This window comes from Pristiophorus japonicus, chromosome 17 (genome assembly GCF_044704955.1).
Source record: "Pristiophorus japonicus isolate sPriJap1 chromosome 17, sPriJap1.hap1, whole genome shotgun sequence".
NCBI lineage: Eukaryota > Metazoa > Chordata > Chondrichthyes > Pristiophoridae > Pristiophorus > Pristiophorus japonicus.
The window spans coordinates 81996820-82016003 of NC_091993.1; the positions used below are offsets into that span (position 1 = coordinate 81996820).

Genomic DNA, 19184 nt, shown 5'->3' on the forward strand with positions numbered 1-19184 from the left:
ACACCTTCCCCATGCCTTCTATTCCCAAACCGCGGGCTGATCTCGGCCTACCGCAGGCTTTTAGTTTGACGGTCTCCCACCACCGCGCCGCGCCCCCCCAACCTCGCCCCGTGCTCTTGCGCGGATGGATGAAATCTTCCAAGATGTCCGTCCCGTCACCTCCTTCCTTCACTCCGCCTGCCGCACAGCGAGTAAACTGTGTCAGTAAGCCTGGGTCAGAGAATATATATATATATAGAAACAGATTCCCGCAGTGTCCTGAAGCCGCACTGAGCTATAGGGGGACACGCTGGAGATCTGAGACACACACATACACAGCGAGTGCTGGTAATCGTGTCATCCTAGGCAGTCCCCAGGAATCGAGGAAGGCTTACTTCCACTCTAAAAGTGAGTTCCCAGGTGGCTGAACAGTCCAATGTGGGACCTACAGTCTCTGTCACAAGTGGGGCAGGCAGTGCTTGAAGGAAAGGATGGGTGGAGAGCCTGTATTACCGCATGCTCCTTCCGCTGCCTGCGCTTGGTTTCCGCACGCTCTCGGTGACAAGACTCCGACTTGAGGTGTTCAGCGCCCTCTCGGATGCTCTTCCACCATTTGGGCGGTTTTGGGCCAGGGATTCCCAGGTGCCCGGTGGGGAGGTTGCGCTTTTTATCAAGGAGGCTTTGAGGGTGGTCGGGTCGCTCAGCAGCTGTTGAGAAGGGGGCGCCTCAATGTTTGGTGGGTGCAGCCTGCACCTGGTTCACAGGGTGGGTGGCCTCCAAACCTTAACCGTTCTTTCAGATGCTTATGTATTTTCCGCACTCTGCTTGGTTTTTAAAATCCACCCACGACACTCCCTGATACCAATGAAATAAGCGTTTAAATAGAGGTTATTGTATATAATCATCAAAAATACATAACATATTTCAGCCAAACTGATTTGATTGTTGTGAGATTTGCGTCGTAATCTCTTTAACATTCAAAATGCACACTTGTTTGTTGATGTGGTTATTTGTAGCGGGTAAAGAGGTGTTTTTATGGTGCTGATCCACTTTTTGGAGTTGGTTTGGGATATTGCAATGTGCCAATTTTGCACCATCGCAGACATTTTATGTTTATTTCTCCATTTCACCCCTCTGCTTTAATCTTTATTTTGGTATTTTGCTCAGACTTAGTTTAGGTTTCTTGGCCCGCTGTAAGAGGCTAGAATTTGAACAAAGAGTCGGGATAAATGGTTCATTCTCTGGTTGGCAACCAGTAACTAGTGGGCTGCTGCAGGGATCAGTGTAACGTAGCCAAGTTTGCTGACGATACAAAGATGGGAAGAAAAGCAATGTGTGAGGACACAAAAAATCTGCAAAAGGACATAGGCTAAGTGAGTAGGCAAAAATTTGGCAGATGGAGTATAATGTTGGAAAGTGTGAGGTCATGCACTTTGGCAGAAAAAAATCAAAGAGCAAGTTATTATTTAAATGGAGTAAGATTGCAAAGTGCTGCAGTACAGCGGGACCTGGGGGTACTTGTGCATGAAACACAAAAGGATACTATGCAGGTACAACAAGTGATCAGGAAGGCCACTAGTTACTGGTTGCCAACCAGAGAATGAACCATTTATCCTGACTCTTTGTTCGTTAGCCAATCCTCTATCCATGCTAATATATTACCCCCAATCCCGTGAACTTTTATCTTGTGCAGTAACCTTTTATGTGGCACCTTGTCAAATGCCTTCTGGAAGTCCAAATACACCACATCAACTGGTTCCCCTTTATCCACCCTGTTTGTTACATCATCAAAGAACTCCAGCAAATTTGTCAAACATGACTTCCCCGTCATAAATCCATGCTGACTCTGCCTGACCAAATTTTGCTTTTCCAAATGTTCTGCTACTGCTTTAATAATGGACTCCAACATTTATTGCAAAGGGAATGGAGTATAAAAGCAGGGAAGTCTTGCTACAGCTATATAAGGTATTGGTGAGGCCACACCTGGAATACTGCGTGCAGTTTTGGCTTCCATATTTACGAAAGGATATGCTTGCTTTGGAGGCAGTTCAGAGAAGGTTCACTAGGTTGATTCCGGGAATGAGGGGGTTGACTTATTTGGAAAGGTTGAGTAGGTAGGGCCTCTACTCATTGGAATTCGGAAGAATGAGAAGTGATCTTATCGAGACGTATAAGATTATGAGGGGGCTTGATAAAGTGGATGCAGAGAGGATGTTTCCACTGATTGGGGAGACTAGAACTAGAGGGCCGTCCATTTAAAACAGATGAGAAATTTCTTCTCAGAGGGTTGTAAATCTGGAATTCGCTGCCTCAGAGAGCTGTGGAAGCTGGGACATTGATTACATTTAAGACAGAAATAGACAGTTTCTTAAACGATAAGGGGTTATGGGGAGCAGGCGGGAAAGTGGAGCTGAGTCCATGATCAGATCGGCCATGAACTTATTGAATGGCGGAGCAGGCTCGAGGGGCCATATGGCATACTCCTGTTCCTATTTCTTATGTTCTTATGTAAAATTGTTCATTTCCATAATTAGAAGATCTAGTGATTTTCTTCCGTTGGTGTACATGATTGCTAAAATATATCTCTTGCTGCTATTTAAAAAAAAAAATGACACTTGCTTTCCTTTAGTAAAACAAATGATGTCAAAGAGCCAGGACCTTGCAAATAAATTGTTAGAACCATCTTTCAGGAGATGAGGGGGTTGACTTATGAAGGTAGGTTGGGCCTATACTCATTAGAGTTCAGAAGAATGAGAGGTGATCTTATCAAAACATACTGAGGAGGCTTGACAAGGTGGATGCAGAGAGGATATTTCCACTCAGGAGAAGCTAAAACTAGGGGACATAGTCTCAGAATAAGGGGCTGCCCATTTAAAACTGAGATGAGGAGGAATTTCTTTGAGAGTTGTAAATCAATGGAATTCTCTGCCCCAGAGAGCTGTGGAGGCTGGGTCATTGAATATATTTAAGGCGGAGATCGACAGATTTTTGAGTGAGAGGGGAATAAAGGGTTATGGGGAGTGGGCAGAGAAGTGGAGCTGAGTCCATGGATCAGATCAGCCATGACCTTATTGAATGGCGGAGCAGGCTCGAGGGGCCGGGTGGCCTACTGCTCCTATTTCTTATGTTTTTATCTGTCATGCCAATTTATAAACATTGCACCTGAATACAGCATTTCAGGAAGAATGTTTTATCACAATAGCAGAGAAGCCAAGAGGCCTTTAAATCATGGCTCAGTCCCAGACATTAAAATCCAAGCCAATGGTTAGTGATGAACTGTTACAAAGCAGTAACACACAACTGTAGGCTTGTATATACACTACAAGAGAGGCTTTAACAAACTAGAAAAGTGAACTTTTGGTCGTCTATATAAGTCACCTCTGGGGAGGCGTGATCGTTAGAGAGGGGGTCGAGAAAACCAACTCCAGCGGTACCCTGCTCCTGACAAAATGCCGAGAACACGACTTTGTCATCACTAACACCTTGTTCCGCCAGAGGGACAAGTACAAAGCATCGTGGCAACACCCTCACTCCAAACACTGGCATCTGCTCGACTATGTCATAGTTCGAGCCAATGACCGCAAAGATGTGCACATCACCTGCGCCGTGACAGGAGTTGACCACCAATGACCCAAACACCCAAGGCCCCACCCCACTACTGGCCAAGAATGGGGAGACACTCATCAAGGACACCAAGGCAGTCGGGACTCTGCCTTTGACTCGAGTGTCTTCGACTCCATCCCGCAGCATGCTACCCGCCACCATCTCAGCAAAACGCCAGCCCTACACAAGGTAGAAAAGGCCTTCTGTTAGCTCAAGAACAGCAAGGCAACGGGAGCGGATGGAATACCCGCTGAGGTACTAAAATATGGCGGAGAGGCATTATTGGCACAAATACATGACCTCATCTCATCTGGAAGGAGGACAGCATCTCCAAGCTGCAGCAATCGTGACCATCTTTAAAAAAGGGGACAAGTCCGACTGCGGCAACTACAGAGGAATCTCCCTGTTATCAGCCACTGGGAAATTCATCGCTAGAATCCTCCTCAACCGTCTTCTCCCTGTGGCTGAGGAACTCCTCCCGGAGTCAGAGTGCGGATTTCGTCCACTACAGGGTACAACGGACACGATCTTTACGTCCCGACAGCTGCAAGAAAAATGCAAGGAACAACGCCAACCCTTGTACATGGCCTTCCTTAACCTTACAAAAGGGCTTTGACACTGTCAACCTCGAGGGACTATGGCGCGTCCTCCTCTGTTTTGGCTTCCCCCAAAAGTAAGTCACCATCCTCCGCCTGCTCCACGACGACATGCAAGCCGTGATCCTGACAACAGATCCACCACAGACCCAATCCGGATCGGGGTCAAGCAGAGCTGCGTCATCGTGCCAATCCTTTTCTCAATCTTCCTCGCTGCAATGCTCCACCTCACACTCAACAAGCTCCCCGCTGGAGTGGAACTACAGTAGGAACCTGTTCAACATTCGTCGTCTCCAGGCCAGATCCAAGACCGTTCAAACCTCTGTCCTCGAACTGCAGTACATGGACAAAGCTTGCGTCTGCGCACATTCAAAGACTGAACTCCAAGTCATAGTCATCATCTTCACTGAGGCGTACGAAAGCATGGGCCTTACAATAAGACAAAGATCCTCCACCAACCTAACCCCGCCACACAGCACTGCCCCCAGTCATCAAGATCCACGGGGCGGCCCTGGACAACATGGACCACTTTCCATACCTCGGGAGCCTATTATCAGCAAGAACAGACATCGACGACGAGGTTCAACAACGCCTCCAGTGCGCCAGTGCAGCCTTCGGAAGAGAGTGTTCGAAGATCAGGCCCTCAAATCTGCAACCAAGCTCATGGTCAACAGGGCTGTAGTGATACCCGCCCTCCTGTATGGCTCAGAGACGTGGACCATGTACAGCAGGCACCTCACGTCGCTGGACAAATACCACCAACGATGACTCCGCAAGATCCTGCAAATCCCCTGGGAGGACAGACATACCAACGTTAGTGTCCTCGATCAGGCCAACATCCCCAGCATGGAAGCACTGACTACACTCGACCAGCTCTATTGGGCGGGCCACATTGTTCGCATGCCTGACACAAGACTCCCAAAGCAAACGCTCTACTCGGAACTCCTACACCGGCACCTGGAGTCCCTGGCAAAAGACCACCCTAAGTGGAGGAAGAGCATCCAGCAGGGCGCTGAGCACTTCGAGTCTCATTGCCGAGAGCATGCAGAAACCAAGCGGAAGGAGTGTGCGGCAAACCAGTCCCACCCACTCTTTCCCTCAACGACTGTCTGTTCCAACTGTGACAGAGACTGTAACTCCCGTATTGGACTGTTCAGTCACCTCAGAAACTCACTTTTAGAGTGGAAACAAGTATTCCTCGATTTCGAGGGACTGCCTATGATGATGATGGGTTAATTTTACAGCCATTGCATTATGGAACATAGACCCTGCAGTCTTTTGAGCCTATTCTGACAATTAGATCATGGCTGTTCTGTACCTCAACTCCATTTACTTGCATTTGATCCATATCCCTTCATACCCTTACTTAGTAAAAATGTCGATCTTAGTTTTAGACATTTCATTTGGGCCAGTATCTATCACATTTTGGGGAAGAGAATTCCACATTTCTACTGTTCTTTGTGTGAAAAAGTGCTTCTTAATTTCACTCCTGAATGGCCTTGCTCTAATTTTAAGGTTGTGCCTCCTTGTTCTGGAGCTTCTCTGTATCTACTGGATCATTTTAATCATTTAAATCCCACAAACAGATCAACCCATCAACCTTCTATACTCGAAAGAATACAACCCAAGTCTATGCATCCTGCCCTCATAATGTAACCCTGGTATCAGTTCGGTAAATCTGCGCTCTACCCCCTCTAAGGCCAATATCTCCTTCCTGAGGTGTGGTGCCCAGAATTGAATGCAATACTCCAGATGGGGACTGACCAATGCTCTGTCATCATCATCACGGGCAGTCCCTTGAAATCGAGGAAGACTTGCTTCCACTCTAAAAGTGAGTTTTCAGGTGACTACAGTCCAATACGGGAATTACAGTCTCTGTCACAGGTGGGACAGACAGTGGTTGAAGGAAAGGGTGGGTGGGGAGTCTGGTTTTCCGCACGCTCCTTCCGCTGACTGCGCTTGATTTCTGCATGCTCTCGGCAACGAGACTCGAAGTGCTCAACGCCCTCCTGGATGCTCTTCCTCCACTTAGGGCGGTCTTGGACCAGGGATTCCCAGGTGCCGGTGGAGATGTTGCACTTTATCAAGGAGGCTTTGAAATGTTTCCTCTGCCCACCTGAGGCTGACTTACATGTCGGAGTTCTGAGTAGAGAGCTTGCTTTGGGAGTCTCGTGTCGGGCATGTGGATGATGTGGCCTGCCCAACGAAACTGGTCGAGTGTGGTCAGTGCTTCGATGCTGGGGGTGTTGGCCTGATCAAGAACACTGATGTTGGTGCGTCTATCCTCCCAATGAATTTGCAGAATCTTGCGGAGGCAGCGCTGGTGGTACTTCTCCAGCGCTTTGAGGTGTCTACTGGATCATCCTCTGTCATTGAACTACAGTACGCGGACGACGCTTGCATCTGCGCACATTCAGAGCCGAACTCCAAGCCATCGTCATCATCTTCACCGAGGCGTATGGAAGCATGGGCACTAAACATCCGTAAGACAAAATTCATGGCGCGACGTTGGACAACGTGGACCATTTTCCATACTTCGGGAGCCTACTATCAGCAAGTGCAGACATCGACGACGAGGTCCAACACCGCCTCCAGTGCGCCAGCAAAGCCTTCACCTGCCTGATAAAGAGAGTGTTTTAAGACCAGGACCTCAAATCTGGTACCAAGCTTATGGTCAACAGGGCAGTAGTGATATCCGCCCTCCTAATGCTCTATACAACTAAAGCATAACTTACTCCTCTTGCCAGTGTTAGCTGTGACTCAGTGGGTAGCACTCTAGCTTCTGAGTCAGACGGTTGTGGGTTTAAGTCCCATTCCAGGTTCTTGAGCACAATAAAATCTGGGCTGACACTCCAGTGCAGTGCTGAGGGAGCATTGCACTGTCGGCGGTGCTGTCTTTCGGATGAGACGTTAAGCTCAGGCCTCGTCTGCTCTCTCAAGTGGACATAAAAGATCGCATGGCACTATTTCGAAGACGAGCAGGGGAGTTATCCCTGGTGTCCTGGGGAATATTTATCCCTCAATCAACATCTCTCAAAAAAACATTATCTGATCATCATCACATTGCTGTTTGTAGGAGCTTGCTGTACGCAAATTGGCTGCCACGTTTCCTACATTACGATAGTGACTACATTTCAAAAAAGTACTTCATTGGCTGTAAAGCGCTTTGAGATGTCTGGTAGTCATGAAAGGCGCTACATCAATGCAAGTCTTTCTTTCTCTTTGTATTCAAACCCTCTTGAGATAAAGGCCAATAACCCATTAGTCTTTTTGAGTGCTTCTTGTATCCATGTGCTAACTATGATTTGAAAGAAATACATACAGAATTTTGCTTTTTTAATTTTGAGTTTTCCAGTACATATTTGTATCACGTTGCCACACTTGGTTTTTATTACCCTGAGCAGCCATTGTAATGGTTGCTGAGTTTTGGTTTCTGGCTGCTTGCCACCGACAGGACTTTTAACTAGAAAATAAAATGTGTAGTCTTGACAGGCAGGAACAGCTTTACCGAAAAATAATAGATTGTGTTTTACGATCTTCCTTTGCATAAAGTATGTGGAGAATAAATGGTAAATGTGTTACAAGGCTATAACATTCAAACGTGTTTGGCCAGGAGACTGGGCAACAAGAACAACAAAGATGTAGTGGAGGTGGAGATATAGAGGCAGTTGGGAAAAGAGAGGAGGGAGAGATAGTTGTTCACTAATTATGATTCAGTAACTGTTTTCTCGGATGTGTTGGGTCTTGTGTTCCAATCGGAGGAGGTGAACACAAGCAATGGAAAGTGAGTTGATAGTAAAAATGTTCCATCAAAAACAGCCACACGTGTTCATAAATAATAGTATATAAATTAGAATGTGAGAAAATATTTCCTTAATACCTGCATCTAGCTTGTTTTGTGCATGGGTGTAATTATTTCCCTGTTGGGACATTATACCAGTAATAATACAGATCTGTTTTCCACTTGATTGGTATATAGCTGACTGAAGAAGTGCACCTGATCATTGTAATTCTAGTCCAAAGCAGAGATCCAGTGTTTCAGATGATCCAATGTTTCAGATGGTTGAAAGCAAGATGAGAAATATTATAATGGGCCTGAATTTGCCCATAGTTAGACATGTCTCTGCACGTTAGTTAAAAAAAAAAACATTTCGCATGGCAAGTTGGGAAACGGGACTAGGGCATCTGAGACCTGAGTGAACAGGACAAGCAACTGCGTAACTCTTTAACCAATCAGAATGAAGGATTCTGAAAGTAACAGCGCAAGGACTGAGAAGGATGTATAAATTAGACTGGGTGAATTCAATGTCAAATCAGGTACAGAAAGCGAAATAAAGAGGGAAACAAAGATTGGATTAAGAGAGAAAGAAAAAGTAAACATTTAAGCATTGTTTTTTTACATTTTAAATATCCCTAAACAATTACTACCTGAAGGAATGAGACTCCAAACTTGTAATAGTTAATTTTCATGCGTCAGAGAAGTTGATTGGCAGTGTCAGCTGTGGCTCAGTGGATAGCATTCTCGCCTCCGAGTCTGAAGATTGTAGGTTCAAGTCCCACTCCAGGGACTTGAGCATGAAAAATCTAGGCTGACACACCATTGCAGTACTGAGGGAGCGCTGCATTGTCGGAGGTGCCATCTTTTGGATGAGAAACCGAGGTCCCGTCTGCTCTCTCAAGTGGACATAAAAGATCCCATGGCACTATTTTGAAGAAGAGCAGGGAAGTTGTGCCCGGTGTCCTGGCCAATATTTATCCCTCAATCAACATAACAAAAACAGATTATTTGGTCATTATCACATTGCTGTTTGTGGGACCTTGCTGTGTACAAATTGGCTGCTGCATTTCCCACATTACAACAGTGACTATACTCCAAAATTACTTCATTGGCTGTAAAGCGCTTTGAGACGTCCGGTGGTCGTGAAAGGCGCTATATAAATGCAAGTCTTTTTTCTTAATAAATATTTATCATGGGTTCAAAAGCAAAATATTGCAGATGCTGGAAGTTGGAAATAAAATCAGAGAATGCTGGAAATACTCAGCAGGTCTGACGGTGTTAAAAGGGTGTGTAAACATGAAATGACAAGGCTGAACAGCGAGACGCCGTTTTCGCAAAGCCAGCAGCTCAGCAGCGCAACTTGGACAGCAATTCCTTGCCTGAAGTTGCTGTACCGTTTGTGTGCCATTAGCCTCACTGTTATTTTGAGAGCAAAATCTGGCCCAATCAATGAAAGGAAGGTATTGGAAAAGTTAGTTGAGATAAAGGAGGACAAAGTGCCTGGGCCTAATGGGATCCATCCTTGGATCTTGCGAAAAAAGGGGAAGAAATAGTGGATGCCCTAGAAATTAAATTTCAGTGTTCTATTGACAGTGAACCTCGGCTGGAAGATTGGAGAGTGGCCAATGTAATACCCATTTTCAAAAAAGGAGACAAAAGGAAGCAATAGATATGGTGGCTGGGGTAATTGCAGTGGATGTGGTGTGCATGGACTTTCAGAAAGCATTTGACAAGGTACCACAGTGGAAACTATTGGAGGAGATTAAGGGGTATGGAATTAGGATAAGGGTAGCAGGTTAGATTAAAAACTCCTTAGATGCAAGGAAACAGTGTCGGAGTCAAGGGCAGTTTCTCAAGGCCCAAATTTGGCCCTCCATTTTTTTCGGCGCACTTGGGTGAAGTGCGGCGACTTTCTGCTCTCAAAACGGCACCGAAAATATATCGCCGTATTCTCCCTGCTCTGTGGTGCTTGGCGTGACGTGGCAATTACAGTGAGGGACAGAGCTAGGGCCGTGCGGCTGAAAGAGTGCCGGCGGGGGGGGGCGGGAGTAGGGCCCAGCGTGTGTAACAGTGCCGGCAGCGTTGCGCATGCGCATTGGAGTGTTCGCGCATGCGCAATCGGCCATTTTTAAAGGGACAGGCTTCTGATTGATTTTTGGTGCCTGAAGGAGTGCTGTGGAAGAAATCAGCTGCTGGAATCTAAGTGTTTTGTGTTGCTGCTAAAGTTCCAGAAGGCGTGCTGCACAGGTGAAAATCATTGCTGCATGCAAAATAAGGACTTTGTGTTTTGAAAAATCACTGAGTGTCAATTCAATACAGCAATGCAACAACGTGCACCAAGAACGAAGAATTTCTTGCATGACTAGTTAATGTCATTGAGAACAGATGACAGGAGCTGGATACCAGCAACAGCGGTCGCACAAAAGTGCCACCCAAAGAAATGAAGAAACGCTGGAACCAAGTTGCAGAAGATTACTGCGCAGTGGTGAATACCACGAGATCTGGAAGCCAGTGTAAAAAGAAATGGCATGACCTTGGTCAACTAGTTAGTGTAAGTAATATTTTTATTTATTCAATGCAATTGCAATTGTAAATGTGACCAGCTGTATATGTCCCACCCAGCAGAAAGACACCCGCTCTAAAAAGTTGCATTTTCATCTTTGCAGAAGAAATTGTCCCACAACAAAAGGGAAAGAACTCGAACAGGAGGAGGCCCACCAAATCTGCACCAACTGACACCCTTAGAAGAGCGGGCCGCTGCTTTGATGGGTCCTGCCTGGAGAAAAACAATCAGTACAGCACAAGCTGGGTCCACTCGTGAGGGAGAGGGTAAGTGCTGAAAATTCATCGTGGCCCTTCAAATCAACCTGCTGCCTGGCCTGCTACATGTGAGCCTACTCATGCCACCCATCCTGCCCCCTCCTGTGCTGCTAACCACTTGACTGTTCTGTTATATTTTGCAGAATCTAATGCTAATCCTGAAGATCCAGAAGAAGATTCAGACGCGTACGAGCCAGACCAACTTGGGGGGGCGGGCATGGAGATGTATGAAGGGGAGAATGTTGAAATTAATATGGTTGAAGCCACAGTACAGGACTTTGCGTTGCCAAACACTTCCATGAGTTCTGGTGCGACATTCTATGGTTTCAGCCCGTCCCCGTCCATGTTTAGTGCTTTAAGTTCTGATGTGACATTCCATGGTTTCCCAAGTTTTGAGGTTGCGGGTCCCAGTGCTGGTGGGATGCAGCATGGAACACCCAGGGCCACACCGTCCCAGCCTGCGCCTCCCACTGGGGGGGGTGTTGCCACGACACAGATCCAGGGTAAGGGGAAGGAGAAATTGACCACACTCTCCTGAGATGCAGGATGCAACAGATGTGGTTCAGATGATGGCATTGGGTATGGAGACCAATGACCTTACCCGATCACTCGTGCACACCATCAGTGGAGTGGATGATGAGGTAACGGGACTGTCGGGAGAAATAGCAGTAATGACACGGGAAATGAAGGAGGTAATTTCAGAGGCAGTGGGAACGACGGCACAGGCCATCAGGGAGGGAACATGTGAGGTAGCTGCTGCAATAAGGGAACACAGCCAGGCCAATCAACTGCCACTCCCACTGCAATCTCTGTAGAGACCCAAGCCGGGCCCTCCACATTAATACCTGCCCCCCCGCCCCGCCCCCCCCCCCCCCCATGAAGAAGTGCACATTCACCGAGATGTGGATGAGAGATGGGTGCAGCCTTTCTTTGCTGTTGTTGTCGTTGTTGATATGTTGTAACTGTTTTCAAATTGAAAGTTTTTTGTAAGTTATGTAAATTTACAACTAAAAAGTGATCTTAAAGTTTTTAAGTGATCTTAGAGTGTAAGTTTTTTCAAATTGAAATTTTTTTTGTAAGTTTTGTAACTTTACAAGTTTATAAGTGATCTTAAAATTTTTAAGTGATCATAAAGAGTCATATTAAAGTAAAGTTTGATACAAGAATTATTTTATTACACTAAAGTGAAGTACATTGCAAACTTCAATAAAATGTATTTTACATTAAAACTGAATCATGTTCCATTAACGCAACATAACATTTAGGAACAACTGCAAAAAATAAAACATGTCCATGCGGAATAGTTGTCGCTGAGCCCTCAGGCATCAGTAAAGCGTTCACGGATGAGCTGCTGGCGCAAGGCTCGTGCAATCGTTCCTGATCGTTGTCGTCGTCATCCTCCTTCACCACCTCCTGCTCGTCACCTGCATCTTCCAAATCATTATCATCAGCCACCCTCATCGCAGGTGGCTCTTCTTCCACTACCAGCTGCTGCTGCCTCATGATGGCTAAGTTATGCAGCATGCAGCACACAACAGTGAACTGACCGATAATCTCAGGGGAATATTGCAAGTAGCCTCCAGAATGGTCCAGGCATCGCAAACGCTATTTCAAGATGCCAATGGTCCTCTCTGATGCTGCATGTCGTAATGTGCGACATGTTGTATTGATGGTCAGCTTCCGTCCGGGTTACGTGTAAGGGTGTCATGAGCCAGGTGGCCAGGCTGTACCCTTTGTCTCCCAGTAGCCAGCTCTGCCCTTCTGGCTGCTGCTCAAACATGTCAGATATAACACTCGCGTAGGGTGAACGCATCATGGGTGCTGCCAGGGTAACTTGCATCGACTGACATGATGCGATGCATGTCGTCACACACGAGCTGCACATTAATGGAGTGGAAGCCTTTTCTATTCCTGAACTGCTTGGCATCCACCACAGGTGCTCGCAAGGCGATGTGGGTACAATCAATGCAGCCCTGTACCTTTGGGAAACCAGCAATCCTTGAGAACCTCACAGCCCTGTCAAGGATTACTTGGGTGGTCATTGGGAATTTGATGAAGTCATTCCTCCGCATATACAGTGCAGCCCTGACCTGGTGAATGGAGACATGTATTCCACGTTGAGAGATGGTGCACACATCTCTAGTTGCAGCTTGAAACGATCCCGAGGCATAGAAGGAAAGTGCAGCTGTAACCTTCACTTCAGCAGACAAGGCAGACGGCGTTCTGCTTCTCGGCTGTAAATCTGGTCTCAGCAACTCACAGATCTCACGGAAAACTTCTCTGCGGAAATGCAGCCTTCTGACATAATCTGCCTTACTCAGGTCCAGGTACGAACGTCTGACTCAAAATTGCCGAGGTGGGTAAGGCCTCCTGCCCAGCAGCCTACGGGCTCTGATGTTCCTGATGTGATGAGCTCTAATCAATTCTCTCCTACGTAGCACAATAATGCCGAACCATTGCACCCGGGCGTCCTACCCACCCGCACCTATCCCAGGCTGAGTGGCCTTTCGCACCGGCAGGCCAGCTGGCTCCTGCAGCCTGTGTGTTCCCAGCCCCCCTTTAAGTTCCCTCATGCAGCCTCCGTTTTCTGCGAGCCCAGCGTCTTGTGTGTGGCCAGTTCACTGCTCTCCCACCCGGGCTTCCTACCCACCGCACCTATCCCCGGCCAAGTGGCCTTTCGCACCGGCAGGCCCGCTGACTTCCCAAGCAGAGTATGAAGGTAGGACTTAGTTTTTATTTATTTACTATTGATGGTGTTTATGCTTCATGAATGTTGTTGAGAAGGTGTTTCGTGCTTTGTAAGGTCCTCTCCACTTCTCTTCCCCACCCCCATCCCCCCCACCAAATCTCTGGCTACCTGCGCTGATTTCTTAACTCTCCGCAAGGGTTTTCTGTGCGGCCACAAGTGGCCACATACGCTGGCCTAAGTTAGTTTGGAGAAACTATTATCTGTCCAAACTGGCTTAAATGACCAAAACAGGCGTAGGTGGCAGGTAACGCCCCGTTTTGAGAAAAAAAACGAAACTAAATAAAATCCTAACTAACTCACTTACATTGGCGCAAATTAAATGTGCAGAATGGGGATTTTTAAGATACTCCAGAAAAATCAAGTTGCTCCAAAAAAAAAACGGAGCAACTCCTGGCCAAATTTGGGCCCTCAGAGTGGTTGGAGGTGATTAGCAATGTCTCAGGACATGTTCATTGTTCTGTGCGTCCTGTTTCTTTTAAGGCACAGTCCCTTTAAATTTCTGCACCTGCATGGTATTTACACTGGGAAAGCTGGTGGCTGGCCTGTGCGGGACCTTTCCCATCACTGCACAACCGCGCGGCTTAGAGGGAACGTTGCTCAGGAGGTTCTGTTATTTGACTGCTTCTGTTTCACTGTGTTAATACGATTCTTTTTCCCTCAATTTGTTTCAGCGAATACACTGACACGAACACCAAAGCAGCTTATAACAAAGCAGTCTTTATTATTTGTTTCACCGGCCGGGACTTATCAGAACAAAGGAACGCTCTCCCTTCAGAGTGCGCTCACTTCCCTCAGACAAGCCCCGTTACAATGTAGGGGCGCAACGGTTATACACTTTCGGTACATAATACAATTGAGGGACATTCAGTTCACTCTATCCTTTGTGATCCCTCCTTCCCTTTGTCCACTCATGAGCCGATACCTGACCTTCCTTGCCCAATTAGATACGGGCAAATGGTTATAGCAACTGTTTTGCACAAAGAGCTTTTTACCCATTGCTTGTAAATGTTACAATTTTACTGGCGTGACTAGTAACCAAGACCTTGAGCAAGTCTGCTATTTGTGCCAATGTTGTAACATTTGCAGTCTGACATTCTTTTGGTTATCCTTCCATGATCCCTTTGTTCACTTCACTGTCTCCATTGCTATACATTTTCACACATTTTCATTCCTTCCTTTGTTCACTTCACTATCTCCATTGCTATATGTTTTCACACATTCTCATTCCCCCCTTTTATCATTCCATGATAACACTGGTGACTATTCCAGGAGTATTGCATTCAGCCGTTCGCACTCTCTTTCCTGATCCTCCTTGTCGAGTAGGTCTTTAGTTTGCTGGATCATAACCCGGGAGCCCATGGCCACAAGAGGGTTTGCTAACCTTGCCATCATGACTTTACAACAAAGGTTAAAGCAACCAATAATAAAGCAACAGGTAATTATTACTACGATGAGAATAATTGCTCCATGCATTAGATACGATCCCCAGGATTCACCTAACAGCCAATCAAACCAGCCTACTCCTCCTGCAGGGGTGGATAACTTCTTTACCTCCCTCCTTATGTGATCAGCGAGATTGGTTATGTTTTCTGAACTATCGGGGATGTAAGTGCAACATTCAGATCCTATCAGGGCACACGTTCCCCCTTTCTCAGCTAACAGATAATCGAGGGCCATTCGGTTTTGTAATGCCACGGTCCGTATTGCTATCATTTCGGCTGTGATGTCCTCCAGAGCTTCAGCAGTATAGTTAGCTATCTGTTCCAATACCCTCTCTAGGTTCTGTACTTCATCCATGGTGCGTCCTATCCCGAATGGGAACATCATGACCCCAAAGAACCTTTCGGCGGGGGTGAGGGCTCGCCTGTGTCGGCTGGAGGCATGTGCTTCCGCCAGGGTACGTGTTTGCCGCACAAATGGCACCACATATCCCAAATAGCAGGACCCTGTCCATCGCCTAGGTAACCAGGGATATGCCCTATGCCCGCACACAAAATACGTGCTGTTATACGCTGCTTTTTTATATATTGTGTTGGGGTCCCAAGACTGGGCCCACAGACGTCCACCTGTTTTATTCGGAAGGTGAGAGAGGATAGTGACTCGTGCACCTGTTGTAATGTTGAGGTTGTGTGGGCAATCGCTGTACCCTATGATATGTCCCTTTCTGCTGGTGTCATTTCGGGTTAAACATATGGTCCCGGTTGGCCTCCCGATCCCCGAGGTATTGGTCAGGACTAAGAATGGGGGTTCCTTTTTATGGTCATAGGGTGGTTGGTACCATCCCTGGAACGTTTGACTAATGGGGTACCCAGCACTCTCCCACTCGGTGACGTCCCCGTGGTTGTCCACACGGTAACGGTATGATGCTCCTCCTGCCCTCCGTGATCCCTCTCTTAACCCGCCTTTCATCTTTCGTATTTGCATTGGCCCCCCTCCTCTTATGCTAGTCTGGCTCAGAAGCCACTTGACAGTCTTAGTTAGGGTCAGTGGAACGGGGCGCAAAGGAATTCCCCCTTTGGAATGTATAGGGATATGTGAGCACACCCAGCAACTAGAAAAGTTCCCATTTCGCGCATAAACACAAGACGTATACAAAAAGGTGTTTACATGGAGCTCTCGCTTCAGTCTCCCCTCCCATGCGCCGCACACCAACGCTACTATACAGACTGTGGCACACAGACACAGTTTCATCTTATCGCTCTAGGTTAACAATTACTCGAGAACAAAATGTTTCTTGTAGCGTCTCTATGGACAAGGATAAATAGTCCGAATATTTTGCTGATTCAAAGAGTTCGGTTTTCTCACCTCTCTTCTCAGGTCACCGTCGGTGTAGCTGGTTGTCTATCACTACGGGCAGCGATTCAAACTGTTCTCCTCGGGACCCACTCGGTTAGTCGGGACGCTCCTAGGAATGACCTTATTCAGCTATGGAGAAGAGGAAGTCTGGAACAGAAACAGGGGTTAGGACAACCAGTAAAATAGGTTTGTTATGGGATGACAAGTTTACAGTGGTGCAGGTGAACCCAGGCGCTCCTCCCCTTAACCTTGGCGGCGGTGGGGGTGGTAAGCAACACCTGAAAAGGCCCCTCTCATCGTGGCTCTAATCCCTTTCGAATCCATTTCTTAATCAGGACATACTTCCCTGGTGCCATGAGAGAGGATTCAGGTAAGACTGGGAGGTCGAGGTGAGCATCTCAAACCTGGTTGTGGGCTATTCGCAGAGCCTGAGTCAGGGAAAGAACATAGGTAGTCATTTCCTCAGTCATGTGGTGGAATTGGACAGTGGAGGGGACATTCTGATTCCATGGGGTCCTAAGGGGCCTACCATAAATGACCTCCGCGGGGGTCAGTCTAGCCTTGCCAGTGGGAGTAGTTCGGATCTGGAATAGGGCTATGGGAAGGAGTTTGAGCCAATTGAGTCCGGTTGATGCTACCAGTTTTGCAAGCTTGGTTTTAAGAGTTTGATTAGCCCGCTCAACTAGTCCCGCAGCTTGGGGTCGGTATGCACAATGCAGCAGCTGGTTAATGCGCATCTGGGAACAGAATTCTTTGTTAACTTGGCCAATAAAGTGAGGGCCATTATCGGAACTCAGTCAAGCTGGGATACCATATCTAGGAACAATTTCCCTCATTAACACTTTAACAACAGTTTGAGTCTTATTGTCCAGGTTGGAGTAAGCTTCGATCCATTTGCTAAACACATCCACTATTACTAACACACATTTGTAACACTGAACTCTTTGCAACTCAATGTAGTCCAACTGCAAGGTCTCAAAGGGACCTTCTGGTAGGGGCGTCTTACCCCAATCACAGGGGACTCCCTTCCCTCGATTATGCTGTTGGCAAACAAGGCAGCAACTACCGATGTTCTGGGTCAGCGCCTGGAGTCTAGGGTGCCACCAAGTGGCTAAAAGCGTGTCACTTCTTGTCCTTGCTCCACAATGAGTAGCAAAGTGCATACATTCAATAACCCATAGGGCCAACTCGTCAGACATGCAAGTCTGTTCCGCGGGAGTGGTCCAGAGTTTAGAGACATTGTCATAAGTACATCCATAATCTTTCCACAACAGTTTATCTTTTTCAGGAGCGTCCTCCTGTGCTTTAATGACATCTTGGATGGTTGGCATTGGTTTTTCCGAGGCTAACTTATCCTTTGCAGGATTTTTAGTTTGACTCATCATTCTGGGCACCACCATTTGTTGTCCACGAGAGGCCTGTTTGGCCTCTTGGTCAGCACAGCGGTTTCCTATGTCAACCGGAGATTTTCCGGTAGTGTGGGCGGTACACTTGACAATGGCAATGCGCTTGGGGAGCATGAGGGCTTGCAACAAGTTGGATATTAGCTGCTTATGGGATATCTCATTCCCATTTGAGGTTAGGAATCCCCTATTTTTCCATAATTGTCCGAAATCATGGGCTACCCTAAAGGCATACTTAGAGTCGGTATAGATATTGACCTTGAGGTCTTTAGCCAAGATACAGGCTCGGGTGAGGGCGAATAGTTCAGCTTGTTGGGCGGAATAGGCGGTCTCAAAGGCGCTAGATTCCAGGACCTGATTCTCCTGGTTTACTATGGCGTATCCCGAAATTCGTCCGCCTTCTGGGTCAATGGAAGAGCTTCCATCAACATACATAATACAGTCAGGGTCCTCCATTGGTACATCAACTAAATCTTCCCTGACCGAGGTAGTTTCTTGAATTAAAGATAAACAGTCATGACTCGGTTCTTCCTCATCTTGGGGTGGCTCGGTAAGAAAACAGGCTGGATTAATGGCAGTACAGTGCCGAAAGGTCAGCCTCGGATTATTTAGTAGGTAGATCTCATATCTACTCTGCCTGGCCATGGTAAGATGTTGAGTCTGCAGTTGACCCAAGAGGGCAGCTACGGAGTGAGGTATATACAACAATATCCTGCTGGAGGGTAAGGTTGGCGGCAGATTGAAGGCTATTGTAGATGGCAGTTAATATTTGAGTACATACAGGGTGCCCCAAGGCAACAGGGTCTATTTTAGAAGAGTAGTAGGCAACAGGCCTATGCTTATCCCCCTGTTTCTGAGTTAAGACAGCGGTAGCACAATCTTTCAGGATCGTACAATACAGTTGAAAGGGCCGGTCGTAGAGGGGCCGGCCCAAAGCCGGAGCTTGCAGCAGGGCTGTCTTTAGTTCCTTAAAGGCTTGGACGTCTGCGGTTTCTATTTCAAAGCTGCCTTCCTTGGTTGTGTACGGTGTGAGGTGCTTGGTCATCAGGGCAACATTAGGGATCCAGGATCTACAGTAATTGATCATCCCCAACCACTGCCGCATTTGTTTAGCCGTGCTAGGGACTGGAAACTGGCAGATGGGTTCAACTCGGCTAGCCTCCAAGGCTCGGTGGGTGCCTGATAAAATGACCCCAAGAAATTTGGTTTGAGACTGGCCAATTTTGACCTTTGATGGGGAAACTATGTATCCCAGGGAGGACAAGTAATTCAGTAACTGATTAGCATCCTCCCGATTACTTGGTTCATCTGCGCTGGCTACCATTAAATCGTCCACATACTGAATCAAAGTGGATCCCTTAGTCAGCGTGAGGGACTGTAACTGTTCCTGCAGGCACCTTGAGAATAAGGTCGGGGAGTGGATGAACCCTTGGGGAAGTCTAGTCCATGTATATTGCTGT

The 19184-nt window shown here is 47.0% G+C and overlaps 1 protein-coding gene across 2 annotated transcripts in view; it reads left to right on the forward strand.

Moving 5' to 3' along the window:
* LOC139227826 (zinc finger protein 76-like) overlaps positions 1–19184 on the forward strand; it is a 96083-nt gene that overhangs the window by 182 nt on the left and 76717 nt on the right. The window lies entirely within an intron of this gene.